The sequence below is a fragment of the Oryctolagus cuniculus genome, chromosome 10, assembly GCF_051225735.1.
Source record: "Oryctolagus cuniculus isolate XC-2025 breed Fujian yellow rabbit chromosome 10, ASM5122573v1, whole genome shotgun sequence".
Taxonomy (NCBI): domain Eukaryota; kingdom Metazoa; phylum Chordata; class Mammalia; order Lagomorpha; family Leporidae; genus Oryctolagus; species Oryctolagus cuniculus.
In genome coordinates this window covers 74,073,296-74,095,119 of record NC_142876.1, presented here as the reverse complement: position 1 = coordinate 74,095,119, position 21,824 = coordinate 74,073,296, and the positions used below count along the sequence as shown (strand labels likewise).

The following is a 21,824-nucleotide window of genomic DNA, read 5'->3' as shown; positions in this document are numbered from 1 at the left end:
AGCCGCCGCCGCCGCCGCCGCCTCCTCCTCCTCCTCCTCCTGCCCGCTCCCCGCTCTCACTCCCATTCCCATTCCCATTCCCATTCACGCTCCCACTCCCGCTCCCGCTCCCGCTGCCGCTTCTCCTCCGCCTCCTCCTTCTTTTCTCTTCTCTTCTCTTCTCCTCCTCCCCCCCCCTCCTCAGCCGCCCTCCGCCTAGCCCTGCACCAGTGCCCGAACTCCAGCCCTCCGCCTGCCCAGCCCAGGACCTGCAGCACCGGGCGCCCAGTCGGCACGCTGCCGCCAAGCCAAGGGGAGCCAACCTCCTCCGGCTGCCGCTGGCCACAGGGAACTCCTACTCTCTCTTTCTAGGCCGGATCCCCTGCCTGCCGCCATCGCCCAGCCACACGTCAGCCGTGCCCGGCAGCCTCCACGCCTGCCCAGGGCTGCGCCCCGCGGCTCGCGGGTCCCGGCACCAGGGGGTTCGGCGCCCCACACCACCGCGGCCCGGGCCTTCCCTCCTACCCGGCCGCCAGCAGCCCCCCCACCGCTGACGCACAGGTCGCCCGCCCTCCCCCGGCACGGCCGCCGCGCCTCCACACACTCCCACGCCGCGAGGACAGCTGAGGGCCTGGGGACCCTTGTCCCCGCTCGGTCACGGGGGCCCAAGTGGGGCAGCAGGTCGGGAAGGAGGGCGGCAGCGCACGGAATCACCCCCGCCGCACGCTCGCGTGGGCACTCACACACACACACACACACACGCCTACACAAGGGGCACACAGTCGCACACCCCGACACCCTTCGTGGCACAGAGGGATTTCCGTCCTCAGCGCCCGTTCCCTCACGGGAGGGTGGGGCGCTTCAGCGCGACCCGCACCCTCCAGCCCGGCAGCCAGTTCGAGACTGTCGCTCCCCCTCTTCATGGAGGAACGACACAGGACCCTGCGCTGTTCTTTCGTCTGCTCGGCCCTCCCCGGGTTTGCTGCTGGTTCTTCCCGGGTTGGCTACCGTCCCTTCCACCTCCGTGGAAGGGCGGTTCCCCCTGCCACATTCCCCACTTCCGCGGGGGAGCGGCACACCGCCGGCCGGCCGGCCGGCTCTCTCGGGGGCTGCACAGGTGTTCCCCTTAGATGTTCCTGGTGCATGTTGTCTCTCTCCTCCTTTATAGTCCTCTTCCGCCAATCCCAACTCGGCTGCCCACACGCCAAGTACGCTGCTCTCCTCCAATCAGGAGCAGGATCAGCTCCTGGAGGTCATCACTCAAGTTGGCAAGAGGCAGCTGCATAGAAGCTGTTTTCTCCTCTCCCAGCGCCATATTGTGGGAGAGCAGATGCATAGAATAAGTCTTAATTCCAGTAACTCAGTCCAATCCGAGTTGCTCCCCACAGAGACCACAGGCTGTGTGCTGCCTGCCTGCCACGGACCCTCTGTCCCGGGGAGGTCCTGTGGGCACGCAGCCTGTGGCCGCGGGTCTCTGCCTGGCCTGCCAAAAGGGTGCCCCGTTTGGATGCTGTGTGAGTCAGGGCTGATGGGGGAGAGGGGGACAGAGAGAGGAGAGAGAGACAGAGAGAGAGAGAGAAAGAGAGAGAGACGTGTAGGTGTTGGTGTAAGTCAGAGACAGAGGGAGAGGGTGCCTGTATTGCCTGCGAGGCTTGGTGTGGGGTCCCTCCTTTGCGCTCTGGAGGGCTTCCGCGGCTGTGGCGCGTGGCCGCCGCACGGCCAGGTGGCGCAGAGGGCCCGCGGGTTGGGCTGCGCGAGGCACCGGGCCCTGAGTGGTGGGCAACCGCGCCCTGGCGTCGTCTTCGGGCGGTGGTCGTGGTCGTGGTCGTGGTCACAGTCATTGGGCTCCCTGGGAGACAGGAGCCCGGGAGGGGCGGTGGGAGTGCAGGTGCCGGGAGCTGCTGGTGCGGCGGGCTGCGGGGTTGGGGCGGCCGGCAGGGGAGCGCCCTGGCGGGCGGTGAGTCGCTGGTTTGGGGTTGGAGGGGGCGCGCTGGATGGCGCGGGGCGTGGCCTGTGTCCCGGGGTGGGCCCCGGGGTTGGCGGTGGGGCTGCGGCAGCCGGGGACAGCTGGCCGGCCCGCCCGTGCCCGTGCCCGTGCCCGTGCCCGTGCCCAGGCCCAGGCCCGAGGCGCGGGCGGGCTGGGGCTGCCAGGTGGAGGGGTCGGGCTTCTGCCCCCTGCTGGAGCTGCGTTGGGGGTCGCAGGGGTCCCGGCGTGCGGGCTGGCGGATGGGGGCGTGGCTAGGCAGCCAGCCAAAGGCGAGCAAAAGGGGAGGGTGCCGCGGGGCAAAAGCCTACAGCACCCGGTATTCCCAGGCGGTCTCCCATCCAAGTACTAACCAGGCCCGACCCTGCTTAGCTTCCGAGATCAGACGAGATCGGGCGCGTTCAGGGTGGTATGGCCATAGACGCCAGAGGCCGCCTCCAGGCCCCTCTTGAGTGCGCGCCCGCACAGCCGCCGCCGCCGCCTCCGCCGCCGCCGCCTCCTCCTCCTCCTCCTCCTGCCCGCTCCCCGCTCCCCGCTCTCACTCCCATTCCCATTCCCATTCCCATTCCCATTCCCGCTCCCGCTCCCGCTCCCGCTCCCGCTGCCGCTTCTCCTCCGCCTCCTCCCTCTTTTCTCTTCTCTTCTCTTCTCCTCCTCCCCCCCCTCCTCCTCAGCCGCCCTCCGCCTAGCCCTGCACCAGTGCCCGAACTCCAGCCCTCCGCCTGCCCAGCCCAGGACCTGCAGCACCGGGCGCCCAGTCGGCACGCTGCCGCCAAGCCAAGGGGAGCCAACCTCCTCCGGCTGCCGCTGGCCACAGGGAACTCCTACTCTCTCTTTCTAGGCCGGATCCCCTGCCTGCCGCCATCGCCCAGCCACACGCCAGCCGTGCCCGGCAGCCTCCACGCCTGCCCAGGGCTGCGCCCCGCGGCTCGCGGGTCCCGGCACCAGGGGGTTCGGCGCCCCACACCACCGCGGCCCGGGCCTTCCCTCCTACCCGGCCGCCAGCAGCCCCCCCACCGCTGACGCACAGGTCGCCCGCCCTCCCCCGGCACGGCCGCCGCGCCTCCACACACTCCCACGCCACGAGGACAGCTGAGGGCCTGGGGACCCTTGTCCCCGCTCGGTCACGGGGGCCCAAGTGGGGCAGCAGGTCGGGAAGGAGGGCGGCAGCGCACGGAATCACCCCCGCCGCACGCTCGCGTGGGCACTCACACACACACACACACACACACACACGCCTACACAAGGGGCACACAGTCGCACACCCCGACACCCTTCGTGGCACAGAGGGATTTCCGTCCTCAGCGCCCGTTCCCTCACGGGAGGGTGGGGCGCTTCAGCGCGACCCGCACCCTCCAGCCCGGCAGCCAGTTCGAGACTGTCGCTCCCCCTCTTCATGGAGGAACGACACAGGACCCTGCACTGTTCTTTCGTCTGCTCGGCCCTCCCCGGGTTTGCTGCTGGTTCTTCCCGTGTTGGCTACCGTCCCTTCCACCTCCGTGGAAGGGCGGTTCCCCCTGCCACATTCCCCACTTCCGCGGGGGAGCGGCACACCGCCGGCCGGCCGGCCGGCTCTCTCGGGGGCTGCACAGGTGTTCCCCTTAGATGTTCCTGGTGCATGTTGTCTCTCTCCTCCTTTATAGTCCTCTTCCGCCAATCCCAACTCGGCTGCCCACACGCCAAGTACGCTGCTCTCCTCCAATCAGGAGCAGGATCAGCTCCTGGAGGTCATCACTCAAGTTGGCAAGAGGCAGCTGCATAGAAGCTGTTTTCTCCTCTCCCAGCGCCATATTGTGGGAGAGCAGATGCATAGAATAAGTCTTAATTCCAGTAACTCAGTCCAATCCGAGTTGCTCCCCACAGAGACCACAGGCTGTGTGCTGCCTGCCTGCCACGGACCCTCTGTCCCGGGGAGGTCCTGTGGGCACGCAGCCTGTGGCCGCGGGTCTCTGCCTGGCCTGCCAAAAGGGTGCCCCGTTTGGATGCTGTGTGAGTCAGGGCTGATGGGGGAGAGGGGGACAGAGAGAGGAGAGAGAGACAGAGAGAGAGAGAGAAAGAGAGAGAGACGTGTAGGTGTTGGTGTAAGTCAGAGACAGAGGGAGAGGGTGCCTGTATTGCCTGCGAGGCTTGGTGTGGGGTCCCTCCTTTGCGCTCTGGAGGGCTTCCGCGGCTGTGGCGCGTGGCCGCCGCACGGCCAGGTGGCGCAGAGGGCCCGCGGGTTGGGCTGCGCGAGGCACCGGGCCCTGAGTGGTGGGCAACCGCGCCCTGGCGTCGTCTTCGGGCGGTGGTCGTGGTCGTGGTCGTGGTCACAGTCATTGGGCTCCCTGGGAGACAGGAGCCCGGGAGGGGCGGTGGGAGTGCAGGTGCCGGGAGCTGCTGGTGCGGCGGGCTGCGGGGTTGGGGCGGCCGGCAGGGGAGCGCCCTGGCGGGCGGTGAGTCGCTGGTTTGGGGTTGGAGGGGGCGCGCTGGATGGCGCGGGGCGTGGCCTGTGTCCCGGGGTGGGCCCCGGGGTTGGCGGTGGGGCTGCGGCAGCCGGGGACAGCTGGCCGGCCCGCCCGTGCCCGTGCCCGTGCCCGTGCCCGTGCCCGTGCCCAGGCCCAGGCCCGAGGCGCGGGCGGGCTGGGGCTGCCAGGTGGAGGGGTCGGGCTTCTGCCCCCTGCTGGAGCTGCGTTGGGGGTCACAGGGGTCCCGGCGTGCGGGCTGGCGGATGGGGGCGTGGCTAGGCAGCCAGCCAAAGGCGAGCAAAAGGGGAGGGTGCCACGGGGCAAAAGCCTACAGCACCCGGTATTCCCAGGCGGTCTCCCATCCAAGTACTAACCAGGCCCGACCCTGCTTAGCTTCCGAGATCAGACGAGATCGGGCGCGTTCAGGGTGGTATGGCCGTAGACGCCAGAGGCCGCCTCCAGGCCCCTCTTGAGTGCGCGCCCGCACAGCCGCCGCCGCCGCCGCCGCCGCCGCCGCCGCCTCCTCTTCCTGCCCGCTCCCCGCTCTCACTCCCATTCCCATTCCCATTCCCACTCCCGCTCCCGCTCCCGCTGCCGCTTCTCCTCCGCCTCCTCCCTCTTTTCTCTTCTCTTCTCTTCTCCTCCTCCCCCCCCTCCTCCTCAGCCGCCCTCCGCCTAGCCCTGCACCAGTGCCCGAACTCCAGCCCTCCGCCTGCCCAGCCCAGGACCTGCAGCACCGGGCGCCCAGTCGGCACGCTGCCGCCAAGCCAAGGGGAGCCAACCTCCTCCGGCTGCCGCTGGCCACAGGGAACTCCTACTCTCTCTTTCTAGGCCGGATCCCCTGCCTGCCGCCATCGCCCAGCCACACGCCAGCCGTGCCCGGCAGCCTCCACGCCTGCCCAGGGCTGCGCCCCGCGGCTCGCGGGTCCCGGCACCAGGGGGTTCGGCGCCCCACACCACCGCGGCCCGGGCCTTCCCTCCTACCCGGCCACCAGCAGCCCCCCCACCGCTGACGCACAGGTCGCCCGCCCTCCCCCGGCACGGCCGCCGCGCCTCCACACACTCCCACGCCGCGAGGACAGCTGAGGGCCTGGGGACCCTTGTCCCCGCTCGGTCACGGGGGCCCAAGTGGGGCAGCAGGTCGGGAAGGAGGGCGGCAGCGTACGGAATCACCCCCGCCGCACGCTCGCGTGGGCACTCACACACACACACACACACACGCCTACACAAGGGGCACACAGTCGCACACCCCGACACCCTTCGTGGCACAGAGGGATTTCCGTCCTCAGCGCCCGTTCCCTCACGGGAGGGTGGGGCGCTTCAGCGCGACCCGCACCCTCCAGCCCGGCAGCCAGTTCGAGACCACAGGCTGTGTGCTGCCTGTCTGCCACGGACCCTCTGTCCCGGGGAGGTCCTGTGGGCACGCAGCCTGTGGCCGCGGGTCTCTGCCTGGCCTGCCAAAAGGGTGCCCCGTTTGGATGCTGTGTGAGTCAGGGCTGATGGGGGAGAGGGGGACAGAGAGAGGAGAGAGAGACAGAGAGAGAGAGAGAAAGAGAGAGAGACGTGTAGGTGTTGGTGTAAGTCAGAGACAGAGGGAGAGGGTGCCTGTATTGCCTGCGAGGCTTGGTGTGGGGTCCCTCCTTTGCGCTCTGGAGGGCTTCCGCGGCTGTGGCGCGTGGCCGCCGCACGGCCAGGTGGCGCAGAGGGCCCGCGGGTTGGGCTGCGCGAGGCACCGGGCCCTGAGTGGTGGGCAACCGCGCCCTGGCGTCGTCTTCGGGCGGTGGTCGTGGTCGTGGTCGTGGTCACAGTCATTGGGCTCCCTGGGAGACAGGAGCCCGGGAGGGGCGGTGGGAGTGCAGGTGCCGGGAGCTGCTGGTGCGGCGGGCTGCGGGGTTGGGGCGGCCGGCAGGGGAGCGCCCTGGTGGGCGGTGAGTCGCTGGTTTGGGGTTGGAGGGGGCGCGCTGGATGGCGCGGGGCGTGGCCTGTGTCCCGGGGTGGGCCCCGGGGTTGGCGGTGGGGCTGCGGCAGCCGGGGACAGCTGGCCGGCCCGCCCGTGCCCGTGCCCGTGCCCGTGCCCATGCCCAGGCCCAGGCCCGAGGCGCGGGCGGGCTGGGGCTGCCAGGTGGAGGGGTCGGGCTTCTGCCCCCTGCTGGAGCTGCGTTGGGGGTCGCAGGGGTCCCGGCGTGCGGGCTGGCGGATGGGGGCGTGGCTAGGCAGCCAGCCAAAGGCGAGCAAAAGGGGAGGGTGCCGCGGGGCAAAAGCCTACAGCACCCGGTATTCCCAGGCGGTCTCCCATCCAAGTACTAACCAGGCCCGACCCTGCTTAGCTTCCGAGATCAGACGAGATCGGGCGCGTTCAGGGTGGTATGGCCGTAGACGCCAGAGGCCGCCTCCAGGCCCCTCTTGAGTGCGCGCCCGCACAGCCGCCGCCGCCGCCGCCGCCGCCGCCTCCTCCTCCTCCTCCTGCCCGCTCCCCGCTCTCACTCCCATTCCCATTCCCATTCCCATTCCCACTCCCGCTCCCGCTCCCGCTCCCGCTCCCGCTGCCGCTTCTCCTCCGCCTCCTCCCTCTTTTCTCTTCTCTTCTCTTCTCCTCCTCCCCCCCCCTCCTCCTCAGCCGCCCTCCGCCTAGCCCTGCACCAGTGCCCGAACTCCAGCCCTCCGCCTGCCCAGCCCAGGACCTGCAGCACCGGGCGCCCAGTCGGCACGCTGCCGCCAAGCCAAGGGGAGCCAACCTCCTCCGGCTGCCGCTGGCCACAGGGAACTCCTACTCTCTCTTTCTAGGCCGGATCCCCTGCCTGCCGCCATCGCCCAGCCACACGCCAGCCGTGCCCGGCAGCCTCCACGCCTGCCCAGGGCTGCGCCCCGCGGCTCGCGGGTCCCGGCACCAGGGGGTTCGGCGCCCCACACCACCGCGGCCCGGGCCTTCCCTCCTACCCGGCCGCCAGCAGCCCCCCCACCGCTGACGCACAGGTCGCCCGCCCTCCCCCGGCACGGCCGCCGCGCCTCCACACACTCCCACGCCGCGAGGACAGCTGAGGGCCTGGGGACCCTTGTCCCCGCTCGGTCACGGGGGCCCAAGTGGGGCAGCAGGTCGGGAAGGAGGGCGGCAGCGCACGGAATCACCCCCGCCGCACGCTCGCGTGGGCACTCACACACACACACACACACACACACGCCTACACAAGGGGCACACAGTCGCACACCCCGACACCCTTCGTGGCACAGAGGGATTTCCGTCCTCAGCGCCCGTTCCCTCACGGGAGGGTGGGGCGCTTCAGCGCGACCCGCACCCTCCAGCCCGGCAGCCAGTTCGAGACTGTCGCTCCCCCTCTTCATGGAGGAACGACACAGGACCCTGCGCTGTTCTTTCGTCTGCTCGGCCCTCCCCGGGTTTGCTGCTGGTTCTTCCCGGGTTGGCTACCGTCCCTTCCACCTCCGTGGAAGGGCGGTTCCCCCTGCCACATTCCCCACTTCCGCGGGGGAGCGGCACACCGCCGGCCGGCCGGCCGGCTCTCTCGGGGGCTGCACAGGTGTTCCCCTTAGATGTTCCTGGTGCATGTTGTCTCTCTCCTCCTTTATAGTCCTCTTCCGCCAATCCCAACTCGGCTGCCCACACGCCAAGTACGCTGCTCTCCTCCAATCAGGAGCAGGATCAGCTCCTGGAGGTCATCACTCAAGTTGGCAAGAGGCAGCTGCATAGAAGCTGTTTTCTCCTCTCCCAGCGCCATATTGTGGGAGAGCAGATGCATAGAATAAGTCTTAATTCCAGTAACTCAGTCCAATCCGAGTTGCTCCCCACAGAGACCACAGGCTGTGTGCTGCCTGCCTGCCACGGACCCTCTGTCCCGGGGAGGTCCTGTGGGCACGCAGCCTGTGGCCGCGGGTCTCTGCCTGGCCTGCCAAAAGGGTGCCCCGTTTGGATGCTGTGTGAGTCAGGGCTGATGGGGGAGAGGGGGACAGAGAGAGGAGAGAGAGACAGAGAGAGAGAGAGAAAGAGAGAGAGACGTGTAGGTGTTGGTGTAAGTCAGAGACAGAGGGAGAGGGTGCCTGTATTGCCTGCGAGGCTTGGTGTGGGGTCCCTCCTTTGCGCTCTGGAGGGCTTCCGCGGCTGTGGCGCGTGGCCGCCGCACGGCCAGGTGGCGCAGAGGGCCCGCGGGTTGGGCTGCGCGAGGCACCGGGCCCTGAGTGGTGGGCAACCGCGCCCTGGCGTCGTCTTCGGGCGGTGGTCGTGGTCGTGGTCGTGGTCACAGTCATTGGGCTCCCTGGGAGACAGGAGCCCGGGAGGGGCGGTGGGAGTGCAGGTGCCGGGAGCTGCTGGTGCGGCGGGCTGCGGGGTTGGGGCGGCCGGCAGGGGAGCGCCCTGGCGGGCGGTGAGTCGCTGGTTTGGGGTTGGAGGGGGCGCGCTGGATGGCGCGGGGCGTGGCCTGTGTCCCGGGGTGGGCCCCGGGGTTGGCGGTGGGGCTGCGGCAGCCGGGGACAGCTGGCCGGCCCGCCCGTGCCCGTGCCCGTGCCCGTGCCCGTGCCCGTGCCCGTGCCCAGGCCCAGGCCCAGGCCCAGGCCCGAGGCGCGGGCGGGCTGGGGCTGCCAGGTGGAGGGGTCGGGCTTCTGCCCCCTGCTGGAGCTGCGTTGGGGGTCGCAGGGGTCCCGGCGTGCGGGCTGGCGGATGGGGGCGTGGCTAGGCAGCCAGCCAAAGGCGAGCAAAAGGGGAGGGTGCCGCGGGGCAAAAGCCTACAGCACCCAGTATTCCCAGGCGGTCTCCCATCCAAGTACTAACCAGGCCCGACCCTGCTTAGCTTCCGAGATCAGAGGAGATCGGGCGCGTTCAGGGTGGTATGGCCGTAGACGCCAGAGGCCGCCTCCAGGCCCCTCTTGAGTGCGCGCCCGCACAGCCGCCGCCGCCGCCGCCGCCTCCTCCTCCTCCTCCTCCTGCCCACTCCCCGCTCTCACTCCCATTCCCATTCCCATTCCCATTCACGCTCCCACTCCCGCTCCCGCTCCCGCTGCCGCTTCTCCTCCGCCTCCTCCTTCTTTTCTCTTCTCTTCTCTTCTCCTCCTCCCCCCCCTCCTCAGCCGCCCTCCGCCTAGCCCTGCACCAGTGCCCGAACTCCAGCCCTCCGCCTGCCCAGCCCAGGACCTGCAGCACCGGGCGCCCAGTCGGCACGCTGCCGCCAAGCCAAGGGGAGCCAACCTCCTCCGGCTGCCGCTGGCCACAGGGAACTCCTACTCTCTCTTTCTAGGCCGGATCCCCTGCCTGCCGCCATCGCCCAGCCACACGCCAGCCGTGCCCGGCAGCCTCCACGCCTGCCCAGGGCTGCGCCCCGCGGCTCGCGGGTCCCGGCACCAGGGGGTTCGGCGCCCCACACCACCGCGGCCCGGGCCTTCCCTCCTACCCGGCCGCCAGCAGCCCCCCCACCGCTGACGCACAGGTCGCCCGCCCTCCCCCGGCACGGCCGCCGCGCCTCCACACACTCCCACGCCGCGAGGACAGCTGAGGGCCTGGGGACCCTTGTCCCCGCTCGGTCACGGGGGCCCAAGTGGGGCAGCAGGTCGGGAAGGAGGGCGGCAGCGCACGGAATCACCCCCGCCGCACGCTCGCGTGGGCACTCACACACACACACACACACACGCCTACACAAGGGGCACACAGTCGCACACCCCGACACCCTTCGTGGCACAGAGGGATTTCCGTCCTCAGCGCCCGTTCCCTCACGGGAGGGTGGGGCGCTTCAGCGCGACCCGCACCCTCCAGCCCGGCAGCCAGTTCGAGACTGTCGCTCCCCCTCTTCATGGAGGAACGACACAGGACCCTGCGCTGTTCTTTCGTCTGCTCGGCCCTCCCCGGGTTTGCTGCTGGTTCTTCCCGGGTTGGCTACCGTCCCTTCCACCTCCGTGGAAGGGCGGTTCCCCCTGCCACATTCCCCACTTCCGCGGGGGAGCGGCACACCGCCGGCCGGCCGGCCGGCTCTCTCGGGGGCTGCACAGGTGTTCCCCTTAGATGTTCCTGGTGCATGTTGTCTCTCTCCTCCTTTATAGTCCTCTTCCGCCAATCCCAACTCGGCTGCCCACACGCCAAGTACGCTGCTCTCCTCCAATCAGGAGCAGGATCAGCTCCTGGAGGTCATCACTCAAGTTGGCAAGAGGCAGCTGCATAGAAGCTGTTTTCTCCTCTCCCAGCGCCATATTGTGGGAGAGCAGATGCATAGAATAAGTCTTAATTCCAGTAACTCAGTCCAATCCGAGTTGCTCCCCACAGAGACCACAGGCTGTGTGCTGCCTGCCTGCCACGGACCCTCTGTCCCGGGGAGGTCCTGTGGGCACGCAGCCTGTGGCCGCGGGTCTCTGCCTGGCCTGCCAAAAGGGTGCCCCGTTTGGATGCTGTGTGAGTCAGGGCTGATGGGGGAGAGGGGGACAGAGAGAGGAGAGAGAGACAGAGAGAGAGAGAGAAAGAGAGAGAGACGTGTAGGTGTTGGTGTAAGTCAGAGACAGAGGGAGAGGGTGCCTGTATTGCCTGCGAGGCTTGGTGTGGGGTCCCTCCTTTGCGCTCTGGAGGGCTTCCGCGGCTGTGGCGCGTGGCCGCCGCACGGCCAGGTGGCGCAGAGGGCCCGCGGGTTGGGCTGCGCGAGGCACCGGGCCCTGAGTGGTGGGCAACCGCGCCCTGGCGTCGTCTTCGGGCGGTGGTCGTGGTCGTGGTCGTGGTCACAGTCATTGGGCTCCCTGGGAGACAGGAGCCCGGGAGGGGCGGTGGGAGTGCAGGTGCCGGGAGCTGCTGGTGCGGCGGGCTGCGGGGTTGGGGCGGCCGGCAGGGGAGCGCCCTGGCGGGCGGTGAGTCGCTGGTTTGGGGTTGGAGGGGGCGCGCTGGATGGCGCGGGGCGTGGCCTGTGTCCCGGGGTGGGCCCCGGGGTTGGCGGTGGGGCTGCGGCAGCCGGGGACAGCTGGCCGGCCCGCCCGTGCCCGTGCCCGTGCCCGTGCCCGTGCCCGTGCCCAGGCCCAGGCCCAGGCCCAGGCCCAGGCCCGAGGCGCGGGCGGGCTGGGGCTGCCAGGTGGAGGGGTCGGGCTTCTGCCCCCTGCTGGAGCTGCGTTGGGGGTCGCAGGGGTCCCGGCGTGCGGGCTGGCGGATGGGGGCGTGGCTAGGCAGCCAGCCAAAGGCGAGCAAAAGGGGAGGGTGCCGCGGGGCAAAAGCCTACAGCACCCGGTATTCCCAGGCGGTCTCCCATCCAAGTACTAACCAGGCCCGACCCTGCTTAGCTTCCGAGATCAGACGAGATCGGGCGCGTTCAGGGTGGTATGGCCGTAGACGCCAGAGGCCGCCTCCAGGCCCCTCTTGAGTGCGCGCCCGCACAGCCGCCGCCGCCGCCGCCGCCTCCTCCTCCTCCTCCTCCTGCCCGCTCCCCGCTCTCACTCCCATTCCCATTCCCATTCCCATTCACGCTCCCACTCCCGCTCCCGCTCCCGCTGCCGCTTCTCCTCCGCCTCCTCCTTCTTTTCTCTTCTCTTCTCTTCTCCTCCTCCCCCCCCCTCCTCAGCCGCCCTCCGCCTAGCCCTGCACCAGTGCCCGAACTCCAGCCCTCCGCCTGCCCAGCCCAGGACCTGCAGCACCGGGCGCCCAGTCGGCACGCTGCCGCCAAGCCAAGGGGAGCCAACCTCCTCCGGCTGCCGCTGGCCACAGGGAACTCCTACTCTCTCTTTCTAGGCCGGATCCCCTGCCTGCCGCCATCGCCCAGCCACACGCCAGCCGTGCCCGGCAGCCTCCACGCCTGCCCAGGGCTGCGCCCCGCGGCTCGCGGGTCCCGGCACCAGGGGGTTCGGCGCCCCACACCACCGCGGCCCGGGCCTTCCCTCCTACCCGGCCGCCAGCAGCCCCCCCACCGCTGACGCACAGGTCGCCCGCCCTCCCCCGGCACGGCCGCCGCGCCTCCACACACTCCCACGCCGCGAGGACAGCTGAGGGCCTGGGGACCCTTGTCCCCGCTCGGTCACGGGGGCCCAAGTGGGGCAGCAGGTCGGGAAGGAGGGCGGCAGCGCACGGAATCACCCCCGCCGCACGCTCGCGTGGGCACTCACACACACACACACACACGCCTACACAAGGGGCACACAGTCGCACACCCCGACACCCTTCGTGGCACAGAGGGATTTCCGTCCTCAGCGCCCGTTCCCTCACGGGAGGGTGGGGCGCTTCAGCGCGACCCGCACCCTCCAGCCCGGCAGCCAGTTCGAGACTGTCGCTCCCCCTCTTCATGGAGGAACGACACAGGACCCTGCGCTGTTCTTTCGTCTGCTCGGCCCTCCCCGGGTTTGCTGCTGGTTCTTCCCGGGTTGGCTACCGTCCCTTCCACCTCCGTGGAAGGGCGGTTCCCCCTGCCACATTCCCCACTTCCGCGGGGGAGCGGCACACCGCCGGCCGGCCGGCCGGCTCTCTCGGGGGCTGCACAGGTGTTCCCCTTAGATGTTCCTGGTGCATGTTGTCTCTCTCCTCCTTTATAGTCCTCTTCCGCCAATCCCAACTCGGCTGCCCACACGCCAAGTACGCTGCTCTCCTCCAATCAGGAGCAGGATCAGCTCCTGGAGGTCATCACTCAAGTTGGCAAGAGGCAGCTGCATAGAAGCTGTTTTCTCCTCTCCCAGCGCCATATTGTGGGAGAGCAGATGCATAGAATAAGTCTTAATTCCAGTAACTCAGTCCAATCCGAGTTGCTCCCCACAGAGACCACAGGCTGTGTGCTGCCTGCCTGCCACGGACCCTCTGTCCCGGGGAGGTCCTGTGGGCACGCAGCCTGTGGCCGCGGGTCTCTGCCTGGCCTGCCAAAAGGGTGCCCCGTTTGGATGCTGTGTGAGTCAGGGCTGATGGGGGAGAGGGGGACAGAGAGAGGAGAGAGAGACAGAGAGAGAGAGAGAAAGAGAGAGAGACGTGTAGGTGTTGGTGTAAGTCAGAGACAGAGGGAGAGGGTGCCTGTATTGCCTGCGAGGCTTGGTGTGGGGTCCCTCCTTTGCGCTCTGGAGGGCTTCCGCGGCTGTGGCGCGTGGCCGCCGCACGGCCAGGTGGCGCAGAGGGCCCGCGGGTTGGGCTGCGCGAGGCACCGGGCCCTGAGTGGTGGGCAACCGCGCCCTGGCGTCGTCTTCGGGCGGTGGTCGTGGTCGTGGTCGTGGTCACAGTCATTGGGCTCCCTGGGAGACAGGAGCCCGGGAGGGGCGGTGGGAGTGCAGGTGCCGGGAGCTGCTGGTGCGGCGGGCTGCGGGGTTGGGGCGGCCGGCAGGGGAGCGCCCTGGCGGGCGGTGAGTCGCTGGTTTGGGGTTGGAGGGGGCGCGCTGGATGGCGCGGGGCGTGGCCTGTGTCCCGGGGTGGGCCCCGGGGTTGGCGGTGGGGCTGCGGCAGCCGGGGACAGCTGGCCGGCCCGCCCGTGCCCGTGCCCGTGCCCGTGCCCGTGCCCGTGCCCGTGCCCGTGCCCAGGCCCAGGCCCGAGGCGCGGGCGGGCTGGGGCTGCCAGGTGGAGGGGTCGGGCTTCTGCCCCCTGCTGGAGCTGCGTTGGGGGTCGCAGGGGTCCCGGCGTGCGGGCTGGCGGATGGGGGCGTGGCTAGGCAGCCAGCCAAAGGCGAGCAAAAGGGGAGGGTGCCGCGGGGCAAAAGCCTACAGCACCCGGTATTCCCAGGCGGTCTCCCATCCAAGTACTAACCAGGCCCGACCCTGCTTAGCTTCCGAGATCAGACGAGATCGGGCGCGTTCAGGGTGGTATGGCCGTAGACGCCAGAGGCCGCCTCCAGGCCCCTCTTGAGTGCGCGCCCACACAGCCGCCGCCGCCGCCGCCGCCGCCTCCTCCTCCTCCTCCTGCCCGCTCCCCGCTCCCCGCTCTCACTCCCATTCCCATTCCCATTCCCATTCCCATTCCCGCTCCCGCTCCCGCTCCCGCTCCCGCTGCCGCTTCTCCTCCGCCTCCTCCCTCTTTTCTCTTCTCTTCTCTTCTCCTCCTCCCCCCCCTCCTCCTCAGCCGCCCTCCGCCTAGCCCTGCACCAGTGCCCGAACTCCAGCCCTCCGCCTGCCCAGCCCAGGACCTGCAGCACCGGGCGCCCAGTCGGCACGCTGCCGCCAAGCCAAGGGGAGCCAACCTCCTCCGGCTGCCGCTGGCCACAGGGAACTCCTACTCTCTCTTTCTAGGCCGGATCCCCTGCCTGCCGCCATCGCCCAGCCACACGCCAGCCGTGCCCGGCAGCCTCCACGCCTGCCCAGGGCTGCGCCCCGCGGCTCGCGGGTCCCGGCACCAGGGGGTTCGGCGCCCCACACCACCGCGGCCCGGGCCTTCCCTCCTACCCGGCCGCCAGCAGCCCCCCCACCGCTGACGCACAGGTCGCCCGCCCTCCCCCGGCACGGCCGCCGCGCCTCCACACACTCCCACGCCACGAGGACAGCTGAGGGCCTGGGGACCCTTGTCCCCGCTCGGTCACGGGGGCCCAAGTGGGGCAGCAGGTCGGGAAGGAGGGCGGCAGCGCACGGAATCACCCCCGCCGCACGCTCGCGTGGGCACTCACACACACACACACACACACACACACACGCCTACACAAGGGGCACACAGTCGCACACCCCGACACCCTTCGTGGCACAGAGGGATTTCCGTCCTCAGCGCCCGTTCCCTCACGGGAGGGTGGGGCGCTTCAGCGCGACCCGCACCCTCCAGCCCGGCAGCCAGTTCGAGACTGTCGCTCCCCCTCTTCATGGAGGAACGACACAGGACCCTGCACTGTTCTTTCGTCTGCTCGGCCCTCCCCGGGTTTGCTGCTGGTTCTTCCCGTGTTGGCTACCGTCCCTTCCACCTCCGTGGAAGGGCGGTTCCCCCTGCCACATTCCCCACTTCCGCGGGGGAGCGGCACACCGCCGGCCGGCCGGCCGGCTCTCTCGGGGGCTGCACAGGTGTTCCCCTTAGATGTTCCTGGTGCATGTTGTCTCTCTCCTCCTTTATAGTCCTCTTCCGCCAATCCCAACTCGGCTGCCCACACGCCAAGTACGCTGCTCTCCTCCAATCAGGAGCAGGATCAGCTCCTGGAGGTCATCACTCAAGTTGGCAAGAGGCAGCTGCATAGAAGCTGTTTTCTCCTCTCCCAGCGCCATATTGTGGGAGAGCAGATGCATAGAATAAGTCTTAATTCCAGTAACTCAGTCCAATCCGAGTTGCTCCCCACAGAGACCACAGGCTGTGTGCTGCCTGCCTGCCACGGACCCTCTGTCCCGGGGAGGTCCTGTGGGCACGCAGCCTGTGGCCGCGGGTCTCTGCCTGGCCTGCCAAAAGGGTGCCCCGTTTGGATGCTGTGTGAGTCAGGGCTGATGGGGGAGAGGGGGACAGAGAGAGGAGAGAGAGACAGAGAGAGAGAGAGAAAGAGAGAGAGACGTGTAGGTGTTGGTGTAAGTCAGAGACAGAGGGAGAGGGTGCCTGTATTGCCTGCGAGGCTTGGTGTGGGGTCCCTCCTTTGCGCTCTGGAGGGCTTCCGCGGCTGTGGCGCGTGGCCGCCGCACGGCCAGGTGGCGCAGAGGGCCCGCGGGTTGGGCTGCGCGAGGCACCGGGCCCTGAGTGGTGGGCAACCGTGCCCTGGCGTCGTCTTCGGGCGGTGGTCGTGGTCGTGGTCGTGGTCACAGTCATTGGGCTCCCTGGGAGACAGGAGCCCGGGAGGGGCGGTGGGAGTGCAGGTGCCGGGAGCTGCTGGTGCGGCGGGCTGCGGGGTTGGGGCGGCCGGCAGGGGAGCGCCCTGGCGGGCGGTGAGTCGCTGGTTTGGGGTTGGAGGGGGCGCGCTGGATGGCGCGGGGCGTGGCCTGTGTCCCGGGGTGGGCCCCGGGGTTGGCGGTGGGGCTGCGGCAGCCGGGGACAGCTGGCCGGCCCGCCCGTGCCCGTGCCCGTGCCCGTGCCCGTGCCCGTGCCCAGGCCCGAGGCGCGGGCGGGCTGGGGCTGCCAGGTGGAGGGGTCGGGCTTCTGCCCCCTGCTGGAGCTGCGTTGGGGGTCGCAGGGGTCCCGGCGTGCGGGCTGGCGGATGGGGGCGTGGCTAGGCAGCCAGCCAAAGGCGAGCAAAAGGGGAGGGTGCCGCGGGGCAAAAGCCTACAGCACCCGGTATTCCCAGGCGGTCTCCCATCCAAGTACTAACCAGGCCCGACCCTGCTTAGCTTCCGAGATCAGACGAGATCGGGCGCGTTCAGGGTGGTATGGCCGTAGACGCCAGAGGCCGCCTCCAGGCCCCTCTTGAGTGCGCGCCCGCACAGCCGCCGCCGCCGCCGCCGCCGCCTCCTCCTCCTCCTCCTGCCCGCTCCCCGCTCTCACTCCCATTCCCATTCCCATTCCCATTCCCACTCCCGCTCCCGCTCCCGCTCCCGCTCCCGCTCCCGCTGCCGCTTCTCCTCCGCCTCCTCCCTCTTTTCTCTTCTCTTCTCTTCTCCTCCTCCCCCCCCCTCCTCCTCAGCCGCCCTCCGCCTAGCCCTGCACCAGTGCCCGAACTCCAGCCCTCCGCCTGCCCAGCCCAGGACCTGCAGTGCAGCACCGGGCGCCCAGTCGGCACGCTGCCGCCAAGCCAAGGGGAGCCAACCTCCTCCGGCTGCCGCTGGCCACAGGGAACTCCTACTCTCTCTTTCTAGGCCGGATCCCCTGCCTGCCGCCATCGCCCAGCCACACGCCAGCCGTGCCCGGCAGCCTCCACGCCTGCCCAGGGCTGCGCCCCGCGGCTCGCGGGTCCCGGCACCAGGGGGTTCGGCGCCCCACACCACCGCGGCCCGGGCCTTCCCTCCTACCCGGCCGCCAGCAGCCCCCCCACCGCTGACGCACAGGTCGCCCGCCCTCCCCCGGCACGGCCGCCGCGCCTCCACACACTCCCACGCCGCGAGGACAGCTGAGGGCCTGGGGACCCTTGTCCCCGCTCGGTCACGGGGGCCCAAGTGGGGCAGCAGGTCGGGAAGGAGGGCGGCAGCGTACGGAATCACCCCCGCCGCACGCTCGCGTGGGCACTCACACACACACACACACACACACGCCTACACAAGGGGCACACAGTCGCACACCCCGACACCCTTCGTGGCACAGAGGGATTTCCGTCCTCAGCGCCCGTTCCCTCACGGGAGGGTGGGGCGCTTCAGCGCGACCCGCACCCTCCAGCCCGGCAGCCAGTTCGAGACCACAGGCTGTGTGCTGCCTGCCTGCCACGGACCCTCTGTCCCGGGGAGGTCCTGTGGGCACGCAGCCTGTGGCCGCGGGTCTCTGCCTGGCCTGCCAAAAGGGTGCCCCGTTTGGATGCTGTGTGAGTCAGGGCTGATGGGGGAGAGGGGGACAGAGAGAGGAGAGAGAGACAGAGAGAGAGAGAGAAAGAGAGAGAGACGTGTAGGTGTTGGTGTAAGTCAGAGACAGAGGGAGAGGGTGCCTGTATTGCCTGCGAGGCTTGGTGTGGGGTCCCTCCTTTGCACTCTGGAGGGCTTCCGCGGCTGTGGCGCGTGGCCGCCGCACGGCCAGGTGGCGCAGAGGGCCCGCGGGTTGGGCTGCGCGAGGCACCGGGCCCTGAGTGGTGGGCAACCGCGCCCTGGCGTCGTCTTCGGGCGGTGGTCGTGGTCGTGGTTGTGGTCACAGTCATTGGGCTCCCTGGGAGACAGGAGCCCGGGAGGGGCGGTGGGAGTGCAGGTGCCGGGAGCTGCTGGTGCGGCGGGCTGCGGGGTTGGGGCGGCCGGCAGGGGAGCGCCCTGGCGGGCGGTGAGTCGCTGGTTTGGGGTTGGAGGGGGCGCGCTGGATGGCGCGGGGCGTGGCCTGTGTCCCGGGGTGGGCCCCGGGGTTGGCGGTGGGGCTGCGGCAGCCGGGGACAGCTGGCCGGCCCGCCCGTGCCCGTGCCCGTGCCCGTGCCCGTGCCCAGGCCCAGGCCCGAGGCGCGGGCGGGCTGGGGCTGCCAGGTGGAGGGGTCGGGCTTCTGCCCTCTGCTGGAGCTGCGTTGGGGGTCGCAGGGGTCCCGGCGTGCGGGCTGGCGGATGGGGGCGTGGCTAGGCAGCCAGCCAAAGGCGAGCAAAAGGGGAGGGTGCCGCGGGGCAAAAGCCTACAGCACCCGGTATTCCCAGGCGGTCTCCCATCCAAGTACTAACCAGGCCCGACCCTGCTTAGCTTCCGAGATCAGACGAGATCGGGCGCGTTCAGGGTGGTATGGCCGTAGACGCCAGAGGCCGCCTCCAGGCCCCTCTTGAGTGCGCGCCCGCACAGCCGCCGCCGCCGCCGCCGCCTCCTCCTCCTCCTCCTCCTGCCCGCTCCCCGCTCTCACTCCCATTCCCATTCCCATTCCCATTCACGCTCCCACTCCCGCTCCCGCTCCCGCTGCCGCTTCTCCTCCGCCTCCTCCTTCTTTTCTCTTCTCTTCTCTTCTCCTCCTCCCCCCCCCTCCTCAGCCGCCCTCCGCCTAGCCCTGCACCAGTGCCCGAACTCCAGCCCTCCGCCTGCCCAGCCCAGGACCTGCAGCACCGGGCGCCCAGTCGGCACGCTGCCGCCAAGCCAAGGGGAGCCAACCTCCTCCGGCTGCCGCTGGCCACAGGGAACTCCTACTCTCTCTTTCTAGGCCGGATCCCCTGCCTGCCGCCATCGCCCAGCCACACGCCAGCCGTGCCCGGCAGCCTCCACGCCTGCCCAGGGCTGCGCCCCGCGGCTCGCGGGTCCCGGCACCAGGGGGTTCGGCGCCCCACACCACCGCGGCCCGGGCCTTCCCTCCTACCCGGCCGCCAGCAGCCCCCCCACCGCTGACGCACAGGTCGCCCGCCCTCCCCCGGCACGGCCGCCGCGCCTCCACACACTCCCACGCCGCGAGGACAGCTGAGGGCCTGGGGACCCTTGTCCCCGCTCGGTCACGGGGGCCCAAGTGGGGCAGCAGGTCGGGAAGGAGGGCGGCAGCGCACGGAATCACCCCCGCCGCACGCTCGCGTGGGCACTCACACACACACACACACACACGCCTACACAAGGGGCACACAGTCGCACACCCCGACACCCTTCGTGGCACAGAGGGATTTCCGTCCTCAGCGCCCGTTCCCTCACGGGAGGGTGGGGCGCTTCAGCGCGACCCGCACCCTCCAGCCCGGCAGCCAGTTCGAGACTGTCGCTCCCCCTCTTCATGGAGGAACGACACAGGACCCTGCGCTGTTCTTTCGTCTGCTCGGCCCTCCCCGGGTTTGCTGCTGGTTCTTCCCGGGTTGGCTACCGTCCCTTCCACCTCCGTGGAAGGGCGGTTCCCCCTGCCACATTCCCCACTTCCGCGGGGGAGCGGCACACCGCCGGCCGGCCGGCCGGCTCTCTCGGGGGCTGCACAGGTGTTCCCCTTAGATGTTCCTGGTGCATGTTGTCTCTCTCCTCCTTTATAGTCCTCTTCCGCCAATCCCAACTCGGCTGCCCACACGCCAAGTACGCTGCTCTCCTCCAATCAGGAGCAGGATCAGCTCCTGGAGGTCATCACTCAAGTTGGCAAGAGGCAGCTGCATAGAAGCTGTTTTCTCCTCTCCCAGCGCCATATTGTGGGAGAGCAGATGCATAGAATAAGTCTTAATTCCAGTAACTCAGTCCAATCCGAGTTGCTCCCCACAGAGACCACAGGCTGTGTGCTGCCTGCCTGCCACGGACCCTCTGTCCCGGGGAGGTCCTGTGGGCACGCAGCCTGTGGCCGCGGGTCTCTGCCTGGCCTGCCAAAAGGGTGCCCCGTTTGGATGCTGTGTGAGTCAGGGCTGATGGGGGAGAGGGGGACAGAGAGAGGAGAGAGAGACAGAGAGAGAGAGAGAAAGAGAGAGAGACGTGTAGGTGTTGGTGTAAGTCAGAGACAGAGGGAGAGGGTGCCTGTATTGCCTGCGAGGCTTGGTGTGGGGTCCCTCCTTTGCGCTCTGGAGGGCTTCCGCGGCTGTGGCGCGTGGCCGCCGCACGGCCAGGTGGCGCAGAGGGCCCGCGGGTTGGGCTGCGCGAGGCACCGGGCCCTGAGTGGTGGGCAACCGCGCCCTGGCGTCGTCTTCGGGCGGTGGTCGTGGTCGTGGTCGTGGTCACAGTCATTGGGCTCCCTGGGAGACAGGAGCCCGGGAGGGGCGGTGGGAGTGCAGGTGCCGGGAGCTGCTGGTGCGGCGGGCTGCGGGGTTGGGGCGGCCGGCAGGGGAGCGCCCTGGCGGGCGGTGAGTCGCTGGTTTGGGGTTGGAGGGGGCGCGCTGGATGGCGCGGGGCGTGGCCTGTGTCCCGGGGTGGGCCCCGGGGTTGGCGGTGGGGCTGCGGCAGCCGGGGACAGCTGGCCGGCCCGCCCGTGCCCGTGCCCGTGCCCGTGCCCGTGCCCGTGCCCGTGCCCGTGCCCAGGCCCAGGCCCGAGGCGCGGGCGGGCTGGGGCTGCCAGGTGGAGGGGTCGGGCTTCTGCCCCCTGCTGGAGCTGCGTTGGGGGTCGCAGGGGTCCCGGCGTGCGGGCTGGCGGATGGGGGCGTGGCTAGGCAGCCAGCCAAAGGCGAGCAAAAGGGGAGGGTGCCGCGGGGCAAAAGCCTACAGCACCCGGTATTCCCAGGCGGTCTCCCATCCAAGTACTAACCAGGCCCGACCCTGCTTAGCTTCCGAGATCAGACGAGATCGGGCGCGTTCAGGGTGGTATGGCCGTAGACGCCAGAGGCCGCCTCCAGGCCCCTCTTGAGTGCGCGCCCACACAGCCGCCGCCGCCGCCGCCGCCGCCTCCTCCTCCTCCTCCTGCCCGCTCCCCGCTCCCCGCTCTCACTCCCATTCCCATTCCCATTCCCATTCCCATTCCCGCTCCCGCTCCCGCTCCCGCTCCCGCTGCCGCTTCTCCTCCGCCTCCTCCCTCTTTTCTCTTCTCTTCTCTTCTCCTCCTCCCCCCCCCTCCTCCTCAGCCGCCCTCCGCCTAGCCCTGCACCAGTGCCCGAACTCCAGCCCTCCGCCTGCCCAGCCCAGGACCTGCAGCACCGGGCGCCCAGTCGGCACGCTGCCGCCAAGCCAAGGGGAGCCAACCTCCTCCGGCTGCCGCTGGCCACAGGGAACTCCTACTCTCTCTTTCTAGGCCGGATCCCCTGCCTGCCGCCATCGCCCAGCCACACGCCAGCCGTGCCCGGCAGCCTCCACGCCTGCCCAGGGCTGCGCCCCGCGGCTCGCGGGTCCCGGCACCAGGGGGTTCGGCGCCCCACACCACCGCGGCCCGGGCCTTCCCTCCTACCCGGCCGCCAGCAGCCCCCCCACCGCTGACGCACAGGTCGCCCGCCCTCCCCCGGCACGGCCGCCGCGCCTCCACACACTCCCACGCCACGAGGACAGCTGAGGGCCTGGGGACCCTTGTCCCCGCTCGGTCACGGGGGCCCAAGTGGGGCAGCAGGTCGGGAAGGAGGGCGGCAGCGCACGGAATCACCCCCGCCGCACGCTCGCGTGGGCACTCACACACACACACACACACACACACACACGCCT

At 70.0% G+C, this 21,824-nt stretch overlaps 9 non-coding genes across 9 annotated transcripts; all 9 read right to left on the bottom strand.

Annotated features, from left to right (window-relative positions):
- Positions 1-2,267: 2,267 nt before the first annotated feature.
- LOC149124029 (5S ribosomal RNA) lies at positions 2,268-2,386 on the bottom strand. Its single transcript, XR_016215499.1, has one exon. It is a non-coding gene; the product is annotated as a 5S ribosomal RNA (ribosomal RNA).
- A 2,346-nt stretch (positions 2,387-4,732) lies between these two features.
- LOC149124028 (5S ribosomal RNA) lies at positions 4,733-4,851 on the bottom strand. Its single transcript, XR_016215254.1, has one exon. It is a non-coding gene; the product is annotated as a 5S ribosomal RNA (ribosomal RNA).
- A 1,815-nt stretch (positions 4,852-6,666) lies between these two features.
- Positions 6,667-6,785, bottom strand: LOC149124027 (5S ribosomal RNA). Its single transcript, XR_016215253.1, has one exon. It is a non-coding gene; the product is annotated as a 5S ribosomal RNA (ribosomal RNA).
- Positions 6,786-9,135: 2,350 nt separating this feature from the next.
- LOC149124026 (5S ribosomal RNA) lies at positions 9,136-9,254 on the bottom strand. Its single transcript, XR_016215634.1, has one exon. It is a non-coding gene; the product is annotated as a 5S ribosomal RNA (ribosomal RNA).
- A 2,333-nt stretch (positions 9,255-11,587) lies between these two features.
- Positions 11,588-11,706, bottom strand: LOC149124025 (5S ribosomal RNA). The gene has a single exon (XR_016215252.1). It is a non-coding gene; the product is annotated as a 5S ribosomal RNA (ribosomal RNA).
- A 2,326-nt stretch (positions 11,707-14,032) lies between these two features.
- On the bottom strand, positions 14,033-14,151 carry LOC149124024 (5S ribosomal RNA). Its single transcript, XR_016215251.1, has one exon. It is a non-coding gene; the product is annotated as a 5S ribosomal RNA (ribosomal RNA).
- A 2,333-nt stretch (positions 14,152-16,484) lies between these two features.
- Positions 16,485-16,603, bottom strand: LOC149124023 (5S ribosomal RNA). The gene has a single exon (XR_016215250.1). It is a non-coding gene; the product is annotated as a 5S ribosomal RNA (ribosomal RNA).
- A 1,844-nt stretch (positions 16,604-18,447) lies between these two features.
- Positions 18,448-18,566, bottom strand: LOC149124022 (5S ribosomal RNA). Its single transcript, XR_016215249.1, has one exon. It is a non-coding gene; the product is annotated as a 5S ribosomal RNA (ribosomal RNA).
- Positions 18,567-20,894: 2,328 nt separating this feature from the next.
- Positions 20,895-21,013, bottom strand: LOC149124021 (5S ribosomal RNA). The gene has a single exon (XR_016215248.1). It is a non-coding gene; the product is annotated as a 5S ribosomal RNA (ribosomal RNA).
- Between the last annotated feature and the right edge of the window lie 811 nt (positions 21,014-21,824).